The sequence below is a fragment of the Cyprinus carpio genome, chromosome B11, assembly GCF_018340385.1.
Source record: "Cyprinus carpio isolate SPL01 chromosome B11, ASM1834038v1, whole genome shotgun sequence".
Taxonomy (NCBI): Eukaryota; Metazoa; Chordata; class Actinopteri; order Cypriniformes; family Cyprinidae; genus Cyprinus; species Cyprinus carpio.
In genome coordinates this window covers 6,685,986-6,700,365 of record NC_056607.1, presented here as the reverse complement: position 1 = coordinate 6,700,365, position 14,380 = coordinate 6,685,986, and the positions used below count along the sequence as shown (strand labels likewise).

Here is a 14,380-nt window from a genome sequence, read left to right as displayed (position 1 = left end):
GCTTTTTTTCAGCAAATGCATTAAATTCATCAAAAGTGACTTTGTAAACATTTAGAATGTTACAAAAGATTTTATTCCAAACAACTGCTGTTCTTTTGAACTTTCAATTCATCAAAAAATTTATGAATTGAACATTTTTAACACTGATAATAATAAGAACCATTATTAATTAGCATATTAGAATGGTTTCTAAATAATCATGTAACACTGAAGACTGGAGTAATGTTGTTGAAAACTCATTCTGCACCAAAGAAATAAATAATTACATTTTTAATTTTTTTACAAATTTAAAAATCATTTTTAATTTTTTTTATTCAAATAGGAAATAGTTATTACACACACACACACACACACACACACACACACACACATCTGTTATGCAATCTAACTATACATAATGATATACTTATACTACATAAATAATTGACATACACCTTGGACATATATTTTGAATTTTACAACATGTAGTTCAGTGGTACACAAAGAGACATTCAGAGCAAGCATCACAAATTGGAGACAGTGAAAGATGGGTGTGTAGTATTACTGCAGTGAGTCCGGTGAGGATGTTAAAGTGTCCAGTGCACACAGAGAGAGAGAAAAGAGAGCATTACCAAAGGTGGAGGTTTGTGAGGCCTACTCATCTACCTACTGTGTATGGCCTACTCACAAACGTAGTATACTGCACATAAGGGTTGCAAACAGTTTTTAAACAGGCCTTGGAGTATAATAGCAGCAAGAGGTTAGTGTGTGGTAGGGTGAGAGTGGGTTTGGATGGGAGTTTTAGAGGTGAACATTTCTACATTGCATATTACAATACACGGTTATATAAAATATGAATAAAATTATTTTCAAATGTTATTTTTCAGTGTTATAAGTTGCCTTTGGCAATGAGAAAATACAATATATTGCATGTTTTTGCTGACATTCAATAGATTGTTTGAAAAGAGTCTCACTTCTTTTGTGAACAATACAAAAATATACAGTCTATAGATCATTCATAAGCTTCACCCTGTTCTTATTCTCGACATTGCTTTTTTAATTGGATTTTCTAAACAAATACATAGAGCAGCTATCTATTTTATAGCATTTTTTTTTTCATGAAATACCAATTTTTAGTCATGTTTGTCCTTATACTATTGTTACATCCTGTCCCAACCTATCAATCAGTCCTAGTGCCTAATTTTCATTGAAAAGGGATAAATGAATCAGTAATACTGATACAGGAGGACATGCCATTAAAAAGCTCCTTCTTAAACTGAAGTGTGCTGTCAGTAAAGAACAGAGGAGATTTTTATTGGCTAGGAAATATTGCTCTTCTTAAGAACTCGACTTGGCAGCTCTTGACAATGGATAGACATTATATAAGAACAATAAGAAAGAAGTACTCAGCAAATAAATACAAAGAGATGCAATGAAATTGAAATTTTGACTTTCATCATTCTCTGTAAGTATACTGGCAAAGCAAAGGGTAAAAAAAAATTAAATAAATTCTATTTTATGAAACTATTGTAATCTAAACAAAGTGAAATAATCATAAACCATTTTAATATATACATATGTACTGTATTTACACACAATTTTACACAAACTGTGACTGTCCCTTGCTGATGGCATCAGTTCCTCCACAACGAACCATTTTGTCTGTAATCCTATTAATCAAAATCCTATATACTTCTTTCAAAAACATTAAAAATAGTAATGTTTCCAAACTTTTGGTCTGTACTGTATATATATATATATATATATATATATATATATATATATATATATATATATATATATATATATACAGTACAGACCAAAAGTTTGGAAACATTACTATTTTTAATGTTTTTGAAAGAAGTTTCTTCTGCTCATCAAGCCTGCATTTATTTGATTTCAGAAATACAGAAAAAACAGTAATATTGTGAAATATTATTACAAATTAAAATAAAACTCATATACACTAAAAAACTATAAAAAAAAAAAAAAAATTATTCCTGTGATGCAAAGCTGAATTTTCAGCATCATTACTCCAGCCTTCAGTGTCACATGTAACATCCAGTCTATCACATGATCATTTAGAAATCATTCTAATATTCTGATTTATTATGAGTGTTGGAAACAGTTCTGCTGTCTAATATATTTAATGAATAAAAGGTTAAAAAGAACTGCATTTATTCAAAATAAAAAAAAAATTCTAATAATATATATTCTAATAATATATTTTCTTTACTATGACTTTTTATCAATTTAACACATCCTTGCTGAATAAAAGTATTGATTTTTATTTAAAAAAAGAAAGAAAAAAAATTACTGACCCCAAATTACTGACCAGTAGTGTATATTGTTATTACAAAATATTTATATTTTAAAAACATAGCTTCTTTTTTTCTTCTTTTTCTTTTTTTTTTACTTTTTATTCATCAAAGTATCCTAAAAAAGTATCACATGTTCTGAAAAAATATTAAGCAGCAGAACTGTTTCCAACTTTGATAATGAATCATCATATTAGAATGATTTCTAAAGGATCATGTGATAATGATCCTAAAAATTCAGCTTTGCATCACAGAAATAAATAATTTAAAGTATAATAAATTTAAAAACAATTATTTTAAATTGTAATAATATATCACAATATTACATTTTTTTCTGTATTTTTGATCAAATAAATGCAGGCTTGATGAGCAGAAGAAACTTCTTTCAAAAACATTAAAAATAGTTATGTTTCCAAACTTTTGGTCTGTACTGTATATATATATTTTTTTACCAAGGAAACAACAGCGTTGTCATTTTCATGCTTGACATGAAATATGAGACATGTATGTAAGCAAAACAAAGAAAAAATTAAAGCTGCAAGCAGCAATGAAAGGGCCCTCGCACCCGGACTCACTGCCACCTGGTGGCTTTAGGAAAACAGCTAACGGTAAGCAATATGCATTTAAAGTGGTAAATATACACTTACCAGCCACTTTATTAGGTACACCTATTCAATTGCTTGGTAACACAAATTGCTAATCAGCCAATCACATGGCAGCAACTCAATGCATTTAGGCATCTAGATGTGGTATAGATGACTTGCTGAAGTTCAAACCGGGCATCAGAATGGGGAAGAAAAGGGATTTAACTGACTTTGAACGTGGAATGGTTGTTGGTGGCAGACGGGCTGGTCTGAGTATTTCAAAAACTGCTGATCTACTGGGATTTTCATGCACAACCATCTCTAGGTTTTACAGAGAATGGTCTGAAAAAGAGAAAATATCCAGTGAGCGGCAGTTGTGTGGACAGAAATGCCTTGTTGAGGTCAGAGGTCAGAGGAGAATTGGCAGACTGGCTAGAGATGATAGGAAGGCAACAGTAACTCAAATAACCACTCGTTACAACCAAGGTATGCAGAATACCATCTCTGAACGCACAACACGTCGAACCCTGAAGCAGATGGGCTACAGCAGCAGAAGACCACACTGGGTGCTGCTCCTGTCAGCTAAGGACAGGAAACTGAGGCTACAATTCGCACAGGCTCACCAAAATTGGACAAAAGAAGATTGGGAAAACATTGCCTGATCTGATGAGTTTCGATTTCTGCTGCAACATTCAGATGGTAGGGTAAGAATTTGGCATAAAGAACATGAAAGCATGGATCCATCCTGCCTTGTCTCAATGATTCAGGCTGGTGGTGGTGATGTAATGGTGTGGGGGATATTTTCTTGGCACACTTTTGGCCCCTTAATACCAATTGAGCATATCTGCAGATCTGCAGCAACTGTGTGACGCTATTATGTCAATATGGACCAAAATCTCTGAGGAATGTTTCCAACACCTTGTTGAATCTATGCCATGAAGAATTGAGGCAGTTCTGAAGGCAAAAGGGGGTCCAACCCGGTACTAGCAAGGTGTATCTAATAAGGTGGCCAGTGAGTGTAGAAGGAATATGTAATTTATATGTGACAAACTTCCTGCTGCCAGCTGGTGGCGATATGACTTTAACTGAATGTTTGGCATGTAGATGTCTTCAGACCAGGACTTTTATCAAATCTGTTAAATTTGGTGCAGACTGAACATGGTATCTTTAAGTTAGTGTAAAACATGAAATATGCTGTTGCCAACAGGTGGCGCGATAAATTATAACTGAAAATTGGCATGAAAATATTTGCAGGCCAGGACTCTTACCAAACATGTGAAGGTAGGGGCAGATCGAACATTGCATGTTTAAGTAAATTCCTGTTGCCAGCAGGTGGCAGTATGGTTATAACTGAATATTGGCCTTAAGATGTGTTCAGGCCAGGACTCTTATAAAACGTGCAGTTTGGGGCAGATTGGGCATTGTATGCATGAGTTACAGCAACTTCCTGTTTCATGGCATTAATAGCATGCTTTAACACGTGTTGCTATCCTGTTTGAGCATATTTCTAGCATGCTTAGCACACAATGGCATATTTTACTGTATTGCTAAAAGTGCATCATAGTGTTAAACATCACTTCCTGTTGCCAGTAGGCGGTACTATAACTATAACCATAACCGAATATGAGCATGTAGATATCTTCAGGCCAGGACTCTTATCAAACATTTGACGTTTGAGACAGATTGGACATTGTATGCATGAGTTACAAAAACTTCCTTCTTCATGGCGTTAATAGCATGCTTTAGCACTTAGCAAGTGTTGCTAGCATGTTTGAGCATGTTTCTAACATGTTTAGCACACAATGGCATATTTTACTGTGTTGCTAATAGTACATCACAGTGTTAAACATGTCACTTCCTATTGACAGTAGGTGGCACTATGACTATAACTGAATCTTGGAATATAGATGTGTTCAGGCCAGGACTCTCATCAAACATGTTAAGTTTCGGGCAGATTGGACACTGCATGCCTGAGTTACAGCAACTTCCTGTTTCACTGCATTAATAGCATGCTTTAGCACTTAGCTAAGTGTTGCTAGCATGTTTTAGTATTTTAGTATCTAGCATGTTGACAGCCTATTTAACACTTGTTGACGCTTTTTAATATGTTCCTAGGAGTCCATAACAGTGTCAACCATGACACTTCCTGTTGCCAGGAGGTGGCGCTTTATCTATAACTGAATATGGGCATGGACATGTGTTCAGGACTGTCAAACATGTGAAGTTTGGGGCAGATCGGACATTGCTTGCCTGAGTTACAGCAAGTTCCTCTTTCATGGCGAAATATCAAATTTGTCAGGCTGCCAGGGACTAGCCCTTTGACGAAAACTCAAGATTTTCGCAATTTCACATCACAAAGGTTTTAAGATAACCCTCATCAAATTTGAAGATGATACGATTAAAACTGTAGGAGGAGCTCATCAAAGTACAAGGCCTGGAAATAGTAAAAACTGCAGAAAATATTTACTTGTATTTGCATGTCCATATTTATATTCATATAATTTATATTATAAATAAATATATTTAATACATACAAATAACATATTCTTATATATATAATATATGCATGCATGTGTGTGTATTTATACATGCATAATACATATACACAGTACACATACATATATTACAGTATGTAAACAAAAACTTTATTTCGGATGCGATTAATCGTGATTAACCGTTTGACAGCACTAATTCCAGGATTTTCCTCCATATAGTGGTACACAGTATACTGTAAGTTGCTTTGGATAAAAGCATCTGCTAAATGCATAAATGTAATGTACTGTAAATGTAGTGGACTTCGGTGGTGGCCAATGGGATGAATGTCCAAATTGCTGTTTCAATGCAGCTTCAGAAGGCTCTATGTGATTTCACCCAAGGAATATGGGTCTATCTAGCGATAATTTTCCAAGAAAAATAAAAAATGTATATACTTTTTAACCACAGATGCTCGTCATGCACTAGCTAGACCTAGTAAAGGATGTAAATCCCATGGCAAAACAGAGAAACAAATAGAGACATAATTAGCGTAGCTGCTGTTCCAGCCTAGTAAAATTAATTTGTTTGACCCAAGCTAAGGAATAATAATACGCATTTGATCAGATATAACTGCAGTCCAAGATTATGAGATGCATTATTTGAATGCCTGACCAAAGAGATGAGTCTTTAATCTAGATTTAAACAGAGAGAGTGTGTCTGAACCCCGAACGCTATCAGGAAGGCTATTCCAGAGTTTGGGAGCCAAATGCGAAAAGGCTCTACCTCCTTTAGTGGACTTTGCTATCCTAGGTACTACCAAAAGTCCAGAGTTCTGTGACCTTAGGCAGCGTGATGGATTGTAGCGTGATAGAAGACTAGTTAGGTACGCAGGAGCTAAACCATTAAGGGCCTTACAGGTAAGTAATAATATTTTGTAACTGATACAGAACTTAATAGGTAGCCAGTGCAGAGACTGTAAAATTGGGGTAATATGATCATATTTTCTTGACCTGGTGAGGACTCTAGCTGCTGCATTTTGGACTACCTGTAGCTTGTTTATTGAAGATGCAGGACAACCACCTAGAAGTGTATTACAATAGTCCAGTCTAGAGGTCATGAATGCATGAACTAGCTTTTCTGAATCAGAAACAGGTAACATTTCGTAGCTTGGCAATGTTTCTAAGATGGAAGAATGCTGTTTTTGTAACATGGGAAGTATGATTTTCAAAAGACAAGTTGCTGTCTAATATAACACCCAGATTTTTGACTGTAGAGGAAGTAACAGTACATCCATCTAGTTGCAAATTGTAATCTACGAGATTGTGTGTAATGTTCTTTGGTCCAATAAGGAATATCTCTGTCTTATCTGAATTTAATAGGAGAAAATTATTGGTCATCCAATTTTTTACATTTTTAACACACTCTGTTAGATTAGATAATTTAGAAGTTTCATCTGGTCTTGTTGAGATATATAGTTGAGTATCACCAGCATAACAGTGGAAACTAATCCCGTATTTTCTAATAATATTACCAAGGGGCAACATGTATATTGAAAATAGCAGAGAACCTAGGACAGATCCTTGTGGCACGCCATATTTTACTGGTGATAAATGAGATGACTCCCCATTTAAATAAACAAAGTGGTAGCGATCAGACAGGTTGGATCTAAACCATCTTAAAGCCTGCCCTTGAATACAGTTTTGTAATCTATCTATGAGTATGTCATGATCTATGCTGTCGAATGCAGCACGAAGAACAAGTAAAACTAGCAATGAGATGCAGCCTTGGTCTGACGCAAGAAGTAAGTCATTTGTAATTTTAACAAGTGCAGTTTCTGTGCTATGGTGGGGCCTGAAACCCGACTGAAATTCTTCATAGAGATAAATTTTTGCAGGAAGGAGCACAATTGAACAGACACAACTTTTTCTAAAATTTAAGACATAAACGGAAGATTTGAAATGGGTCTGTAATTTGCCAGGTTACTAGGATCTAGTTGTGGTTTCTTAATAAGAGGCTTAATAACCACCAGCTTGAATGGTTTTGGGACGTGACCTAAAGATAACGACGAGTTAATAATATTGAGAAGCTGCTCATCTGCTACAGGTACAACTCTTTCAGTAATTTAGTGGGTACAGGATCTAATAAACATGTTGTTGGTTTAGATGCAGTGATAAGTTTATTTAGCTCTTCCTGTCCTATAGTTGTATAGCACTGCAGTTTGTCTTTGGGTGCGATGGATAAAAGTGAATTATTAGACGCTGTAGAATCTAAATTTGTTATTGTATTTCTGATGTTATCTATTTTATCAGTGAAGAAATTCAAAAAGTCATTACTATTTAACTGTGAGAGAATATTTAGATCGGGTGGCATCTGGATATTTGTTAATCTAACAACTGTGATGAATAAAAACCTTGGATTGTTGGTTATTTTCTATGAGTTTGTGGATATGCTCGGATCTGGCAGTTTTTAGAGCCTGTCTATAGCTGGACATACTGTTTTTCCACGCAATTCTAAAAACTTCCAAGTTAGTTTTTCTCCATTTGTGCTCAAGACTCCGAGTATCTTTCTTGAGAGAAAGGGTATTACCAAGGTTGTACCATGGCACAGTACATTTTTTTTCTAACCTTTTTCAATTTGATGGGGGCAACAGCCTCTAATGTATTAGAGAAGATAGTGCCCATGTTGCCAGTCATTTCATCTAGTTCATGTGTATTTATGGGTACACAGAGCAGCTGAGATAAATCAGGCAGATTATTTACGAATCTGTCTTTGGTGGCTGGAACAATAGTTCTGCCCAGATGATAACGCGAAGCTATATAGTTAATATCATCAATACGCAGAATGCACGATACAAGGAAATGGTCAGTAACATCTTTACTTTGAGGTACGATATCTATATCAGTAAGATTGATTCCATGCAATATAATTAAATCTAGCGAATGATTGAAATGATGAGTGGGCCCGGTGACTGTGTCGTGACAGATCACTGTAGTGTCTCAGTAAGCGGCATGTGAACTGATCTTCTCTTTCTAAATAAACATGATTAAACATCAGAAGGTATTTTGTTTCAATCACAGATAGAGCTCAATACACACCATTTTTTTGAGTTCAAGTCCACCGACGTTAAACTACTCTTCTGTCTGGTTTGTTTGTTGGAAAAAATGGCAGATTCTGGATTATGACTGGTCAAATCGCTTGTCAATCAAACTCCTGGTGAAAAGTCAATTTGTATGATTTTGTATAATTTTGTTTGTATGCTTCGATATTTTAAAATATTGGGTTGAAGCTCCACATGACTCTTTTGTCTCACTGTTTAAAATGATTCTTTCCAATTAAATTAAGGACTTTTTCTTTTCTTTTCTTTTTTTTTTGCCTAGTCAGAAAATCATTAAATGTATTTATTGTCATATTAAAGAAGAATATGGCTTGAGCATCTGTTATTATTGCTGTTATTATATTAGTAATATTATTAGGCTACTGTAGCTATGGCTTCCAGGAATCCACCTAAACTCTGACGTATATTTGCTGCCGGAGCCACTTGAATTAATATATTAAATTTAAGAATAGAACAGCGAGCTAATGGCTGCCGGCAGGAGGGGAAATAACAGCTGCAAATGAAAGTGCAGTTTTATGATAAGTCATTCTGTCATATCCAGATGTTGCCCCATTTATCCAACATCTGCATGACAGTAAGTCAATATCCCACTCGATACGAAGCGAGCAACAGACAAACCCTAAATATGCCATTCATGCCATTTTTCACTGTAGTCCGACTCTTAATGTCATATGCCGTATAACAATAACTCTGTCCTTCACTTTACTGAAAATTTATTACTCATAGCTATAAAAGGCCTCATAAACTTTGCAGCTGCCAGCACACTATCTTTGACTCTTTTTAGATTAGTACAAAATGTCTTTGGTGGCTAAGTTTAACTAAGTGTTTAATTAATAGTCATGTAATATTCCTTAGGGAGGTTTTCCCCCAGTTTTAAAGCTAAATCAGCTGTCCATTCTAATTAAGTCAGCTAATCAATTTCTCTACAATAATCAATACGTTCACTGCATATGGGAAACCTAATGACTTCTGGGATACTAGAAGTAGCCTTTGGATGTCTAAGCTTGATGTTTTTAGCGACAACCTAAAGCTGAAGTCAAGATCTGAGTTGTAACACCATTGGTTTAATCAATCAGAAATAAGACACGGGGTGAATTATATGAGCACCACCATCCCGAGCAAAACAAAATAAATACAAATAATAAAATATAACACATTTAAGTCCTACCTACTCATATGTTTTAATGTGAGATATGATCATGCATCTAATATCCTTTTATTGTTACAATCCACTCTATTTTAGTCTATTCAATGACAAAACATTTTTATGTATATAATACTGCTGCACTGAAACGTTATGTAAAACAAAGTACAAGAAGTATATGACTAATAACATGCAATTGTACTTCGAACATCCTGAATGTGGTTGAAAGAAACAAAAACATAATGGGAAATGTAGTTTTGTGGCGCATTGGACTGCGCTACCGCGAGAGCTTAAAAACTACGCTTCCCACAATCCCCCATACAGTCAGCGTCTCCTCCTCGACACGGAAGGTGAGTGCATGTGCTCTGTGTGGACGGTGTGATATGTCATTCGGGTGGTGTGATCACGGTCTCTTTAAATTCGTGTTTAATAATACGCATGCGGTGTTTATGTAAATGTATTAAGGTGATAGATGGTTTATGTCACGAATTATGTCAGCGCGTCAGGCGAATGTAAACATATTACTCTTTATTTTGTGACAGCGTCATGCAAATCAGTAGATGCATGTGATGGTCGGAAAATATGTCGTGCTCAGCAATATGAGGCAGTGAGTTTAATGAAAATAATCTCATAAATTCAGACATGCTAAGGCTAGAGTGAAAAACTTGGCTAAATGTTGAAATGACAGTTTATTATTATTTAACGTTACTATTAGAACAAGGCCTTATGTATATAGAAATGTTTTTTTTTTCGTATCAAATGACTATTCATAATTAGACAATATAGACTAGGTGATTTTGCTATTATTTATTTTATATTATAATAGGCCTATATTATTATTTTGTATTATTTTAAATTATTGTTAGTATTATTACTTCTATTAATGTTGTTTTTTGTGTTAATAAAAGGCCCCAGTAACTTTTAATCTTATTATTATTATTATTATTATTTAGTTTGTACCATTATTAAACCATTTTTATATATTTATATTTTAAATATATAGGTTTATATGCACTTGCACCTTAGTTTTAGTAATTAGGATATGCTCCTGAACATTTTTTTCCATTCAACCTAAAGGTTATAAGTTTAGGGTTGGTGTTTGTTCCAACAGTTTTTGACCTATGAATTTCCATGATCCTCTTATATGTAATTACTCAATAAGGTAATTCAAATTCAAATGAATTTGCTAATGAATCATTTAGACTGATTTGAGAATCGCTAATTTAAAAGAGTAAAAGCACTCACCAGTCAGAGACACTGTTAATTGGTTGCAAGCAAGTTTTATTTTGCACAAGCAATATTTAGCAGATGACATATTTCACAGAAGAGCATAAAGAGAAAAATTGATTCATTACAGGAATTTCCATACATTTCAAAATTATTAATCATTCTCTTCCAATTGCAATGTCTTTGCCAAGTTTAGAAAACATAATTTTAATCACCCTGGCTCATGAATATGATCAGGTTTTAAACCAGATGCTACTGTATATCCTTAATTTGCTAGTTGTTAGCCACTTTTGATTGCCTGTTAAATGCAATCATGACATGTATATTTTGATGTGTGCTGTATCATGATGTAGTTAATGGTACCCAGCCCCACTTTATATGTAAAGGCAAAAAAACAAAAACAAAAAAAAGGCCTTATTGTAAGTGCAGTTTTCTGGTAAACAGGGGGCCAAAAGTTAGAGAGTTTAGGTGTGACAGTGGGAGCAGAAGGTGGAACCGGGTGTCCAGCTGCATTTTTCATTAGAGTAACTTGATTAAATGTATTTTAATTACCTCTATCTCAGTGGTGCGGTTGAGAGATGTCACATGGCTTCTTCTTTTAATGTCTGCCATCTGTCTAGATGCCCTGAGAATATAAAGAGAGAAATCTCTGCCTCTTACCTCATCTAATACTCTCATGCCCACTCATGAGTAGTTCCCCCAGAAGCCTTTTTTCCAATATTGAGTTTTCTAGCCACAATATGATCTGATCCAGTTGATATCTTGACATCAATGGAAAATATCTGGATATTTGCATCCTGTAGTAGCTGTGGCCTTCTTATTTAATGGCAAAACTGAAACCCTTAGAGATCCTTTTCAGCTGAAGATCAGTCTCCACGTCCAGCTCATGCCAATGCAAATGAGTAGATTAAGTGAATAAAGTGGTGAAATGTGGCCTTGGTGCTCTTTGACTCTCTCTCGGAAGCGGTACGTGGAGATTTGCAGACAGATATGTATAATGCAGGAGAGCGGGCATCAATTATGCACCTTTCATTCATGCCACAGCAATACCTAATTGATTTGATTCTGTTTGCTTCATGTATAATTGAATAGGCACAGATCCTGTGTGTGGCTTTCAGACACTGGATGTTGGTGACAGGTAGGCCGTGCATGATGCAGCTTTGAGATGGGACAGATCTCTTGTCTGTCATGATTGCATTTGGTCTCTTACTGGTCCAAGTCGAAAGATCCCAACCCAAGAGTCTATGGCCCACTCTACTCCTGGCATTAATAGCCTATGTTTTGTGCGTGCGGATAGTACAATATCTGGACATTTTCTAACCACATTGATCGTGTTTGTTTACAAAGAGCAATAATGCAAAAAAAAAATATTTATATATATATATATATTAGTAGTCAACATTTGAAGTGGATCAAGGACAATTTTGATGGTTTGAAGATTTTGATCCACTGCAAATTTTGAAGATGTTGAATACGCACACACACACACACATTACATTTACATTTAGTCATTTAGCAGACGCTAAAAGCGACTTACAAATGAGCACAATGGAAGAAATCAAAATCAACAAAAGAGCAATGATATACAAGTGCTATAACAAGTCTCAGTTAGCTTAAACACAGTACATGTAGCAAGGGCTTTTAAATAATATAATAAATGAAAAGAAAACAGATAGAATAGAAAAAGAGTAGAGCAAGCTAGTGTTAGAGGTCTTTTTTTTTTTTTTTGCTTTTGTTAATTGTATAATAAATGAAAGGAAAACAGATGGTATACAAAAAGATTAGAAAGCTAGTTAGATTTTTTTTTTTTTTTTTTAAGAATAGAATTAGAATAGTCAGTTCTAAAGTTAGAGGGTCAAATAAAGACAGAAGAGATGTGTTTTAAGCCGATTTCATTTAAAAGTCCGTAAAAGTGACTTTGTGCTTCTTTGGGATGACACAATCAAGTGACGTTCACTTGCAGAACGCAAGTTTCTAGAGGGCACATACGTCTGAAGTAATGAATTTAGGTAAAGGGATGCAGAGCCAGTGGTGGTTTTGTATGCAAACATCAATGCCTTGAATTTTATGCGAGCAGCTATTGGTAGCCAGTGCAAATTGATAAACCGAGGTGTGATGTGTATTCTTTTCGGCTCATTAAAAAATAATCTTGCTGCCACGTTCTGGATTAACTGTAAAGGTCTGATAGAACTGGCTGGAAGACCTGCCAAGAGACCATTGCAATAGTCCAGCCTGGACAGAACAAAGCTTTAACAAGGAGTTGTGCAGCATGTTCCGAAAGAAAGGGCCTGATCTTCTTGATGTTGAATAAAGCAAATCTGTAGGACCAGACAGTTTTAGCAATGTGGTCTGAGAAAGTTAGCTCCAAGGTTTCTGGCTGTTTTTGAAGGAGTTATGGTTGATGTGCCTAACTGGATGGTGAAATTTCGATGAAATGATGGGTTTGCTGGAACCACAAGCAGTTCTGTCTTGGCAAGGTTGAGTTGAACGTGATGGTCTTTCATCTGGCAATAAATGTCTGTTAGACAAGCTGAGGTGCGAGCAGCTACCGTCGGATCATCAGGATGGAATGAGAGGTAGAGTTGAGTGTCATCAGCATAGCAGTGGTATAAAAAAGCCATGTTTCTGAATGACAGAACCTAATTATGCCATGTAGACAGAGAAGAGAAGTGGTCCAAGAACTGAGCCCTGAGGCACCCCAGTAGTTAGATGTTGCGACTTGGACACCTCAGCTCTCCAAGATACTTTGAAGGATCTATTTGATAGGTAAGACTCAAACCACTGGAGTGTGGTTCCTGAGATGCCCTTTGCCAGTAGGGTTGACAGGAGGATCTGGTGGTTAACAGTGTCAAAAGCAGCGGACAGATCAAGTAAGATAAGTATTGAAGATTTGGATTCCACTCTTGCCTGTCTTAGGGAAGTCTTAAGCTAAGTTCAGACTGCATGATTTTAGCCCCTATTTTGGCTCGCCGACAAATGCCCGAAATCACAGGCAAATCGATGCTCGTTCACGCGAGCGACAATCACGCAGTGTGAATGAGCAAAGACGTGATCTGAGAGAATCGCGGACGAGTCGCCGACGCCGGTGAGATATTTGGCATGATGTTTCATCTGTTTCCTTGTCACATCTCGCGTGTGTTTGGTTGTGAAACATAGTTTGCGTGCCGTACAGAATTGTCGCGATTCTTCCTATTGTAAAGTCGTGCAGTGTGAAACCTTCTGTCGCAGATCCATCGTGCAGTGTCAACACAGCAGCGACTGAATGCTGGCCAAGAAAGCCATGCAGTGTGAAAAGAACAGTGACCCGACTACTTTGAAAATTGTGCAGTCTGAACTCAGCTTTAGTCTTAGTCATTCTGCTAAATGACTAAATGTGTTGAGAGAAATTATGAATGAGGTGCAGATTTTTTTTTCTTTTTTATTAAAAAACAAATAAGCAAATCCAAAACAGCTGACCAAACTTAACGTGAATGCCTTACTTGCATTACTTTCCATAAAGAGTAACTAAGTAACGCAATTATTTACTTTTTAAGGAGTA

The 14,380-nt window shown here is 35.7% G+C and overlaps 1 protein-coding gene across 3 annotated transcripts in view; it reads left to right on the top strand.

The window, feature by feature from the left end:
• The first annotated feature begins 9,911 nt into the window (after nt 1-9,911).
• fhit (fragile histidine triad diadenosine triphosphatase) overlaps nt 9,912-14,380 on the top strand; it is a 291,998-nt gene continuing 287,529 nt past the window's right edge. For 2 of the 3 annotated variants that reach the window (XM_042733680.1, XM_042733679.1), the window contains exon 1: nt 9,912-9,965. The gene's annotated coding sequence lies outside the window, so the exon portion shown is untranslated. The remainder of the gene's footprint in view (nt 9,966-14,380) is intronic. The other variant, XM_042733678.1, reaches the window with a different exon arrangement.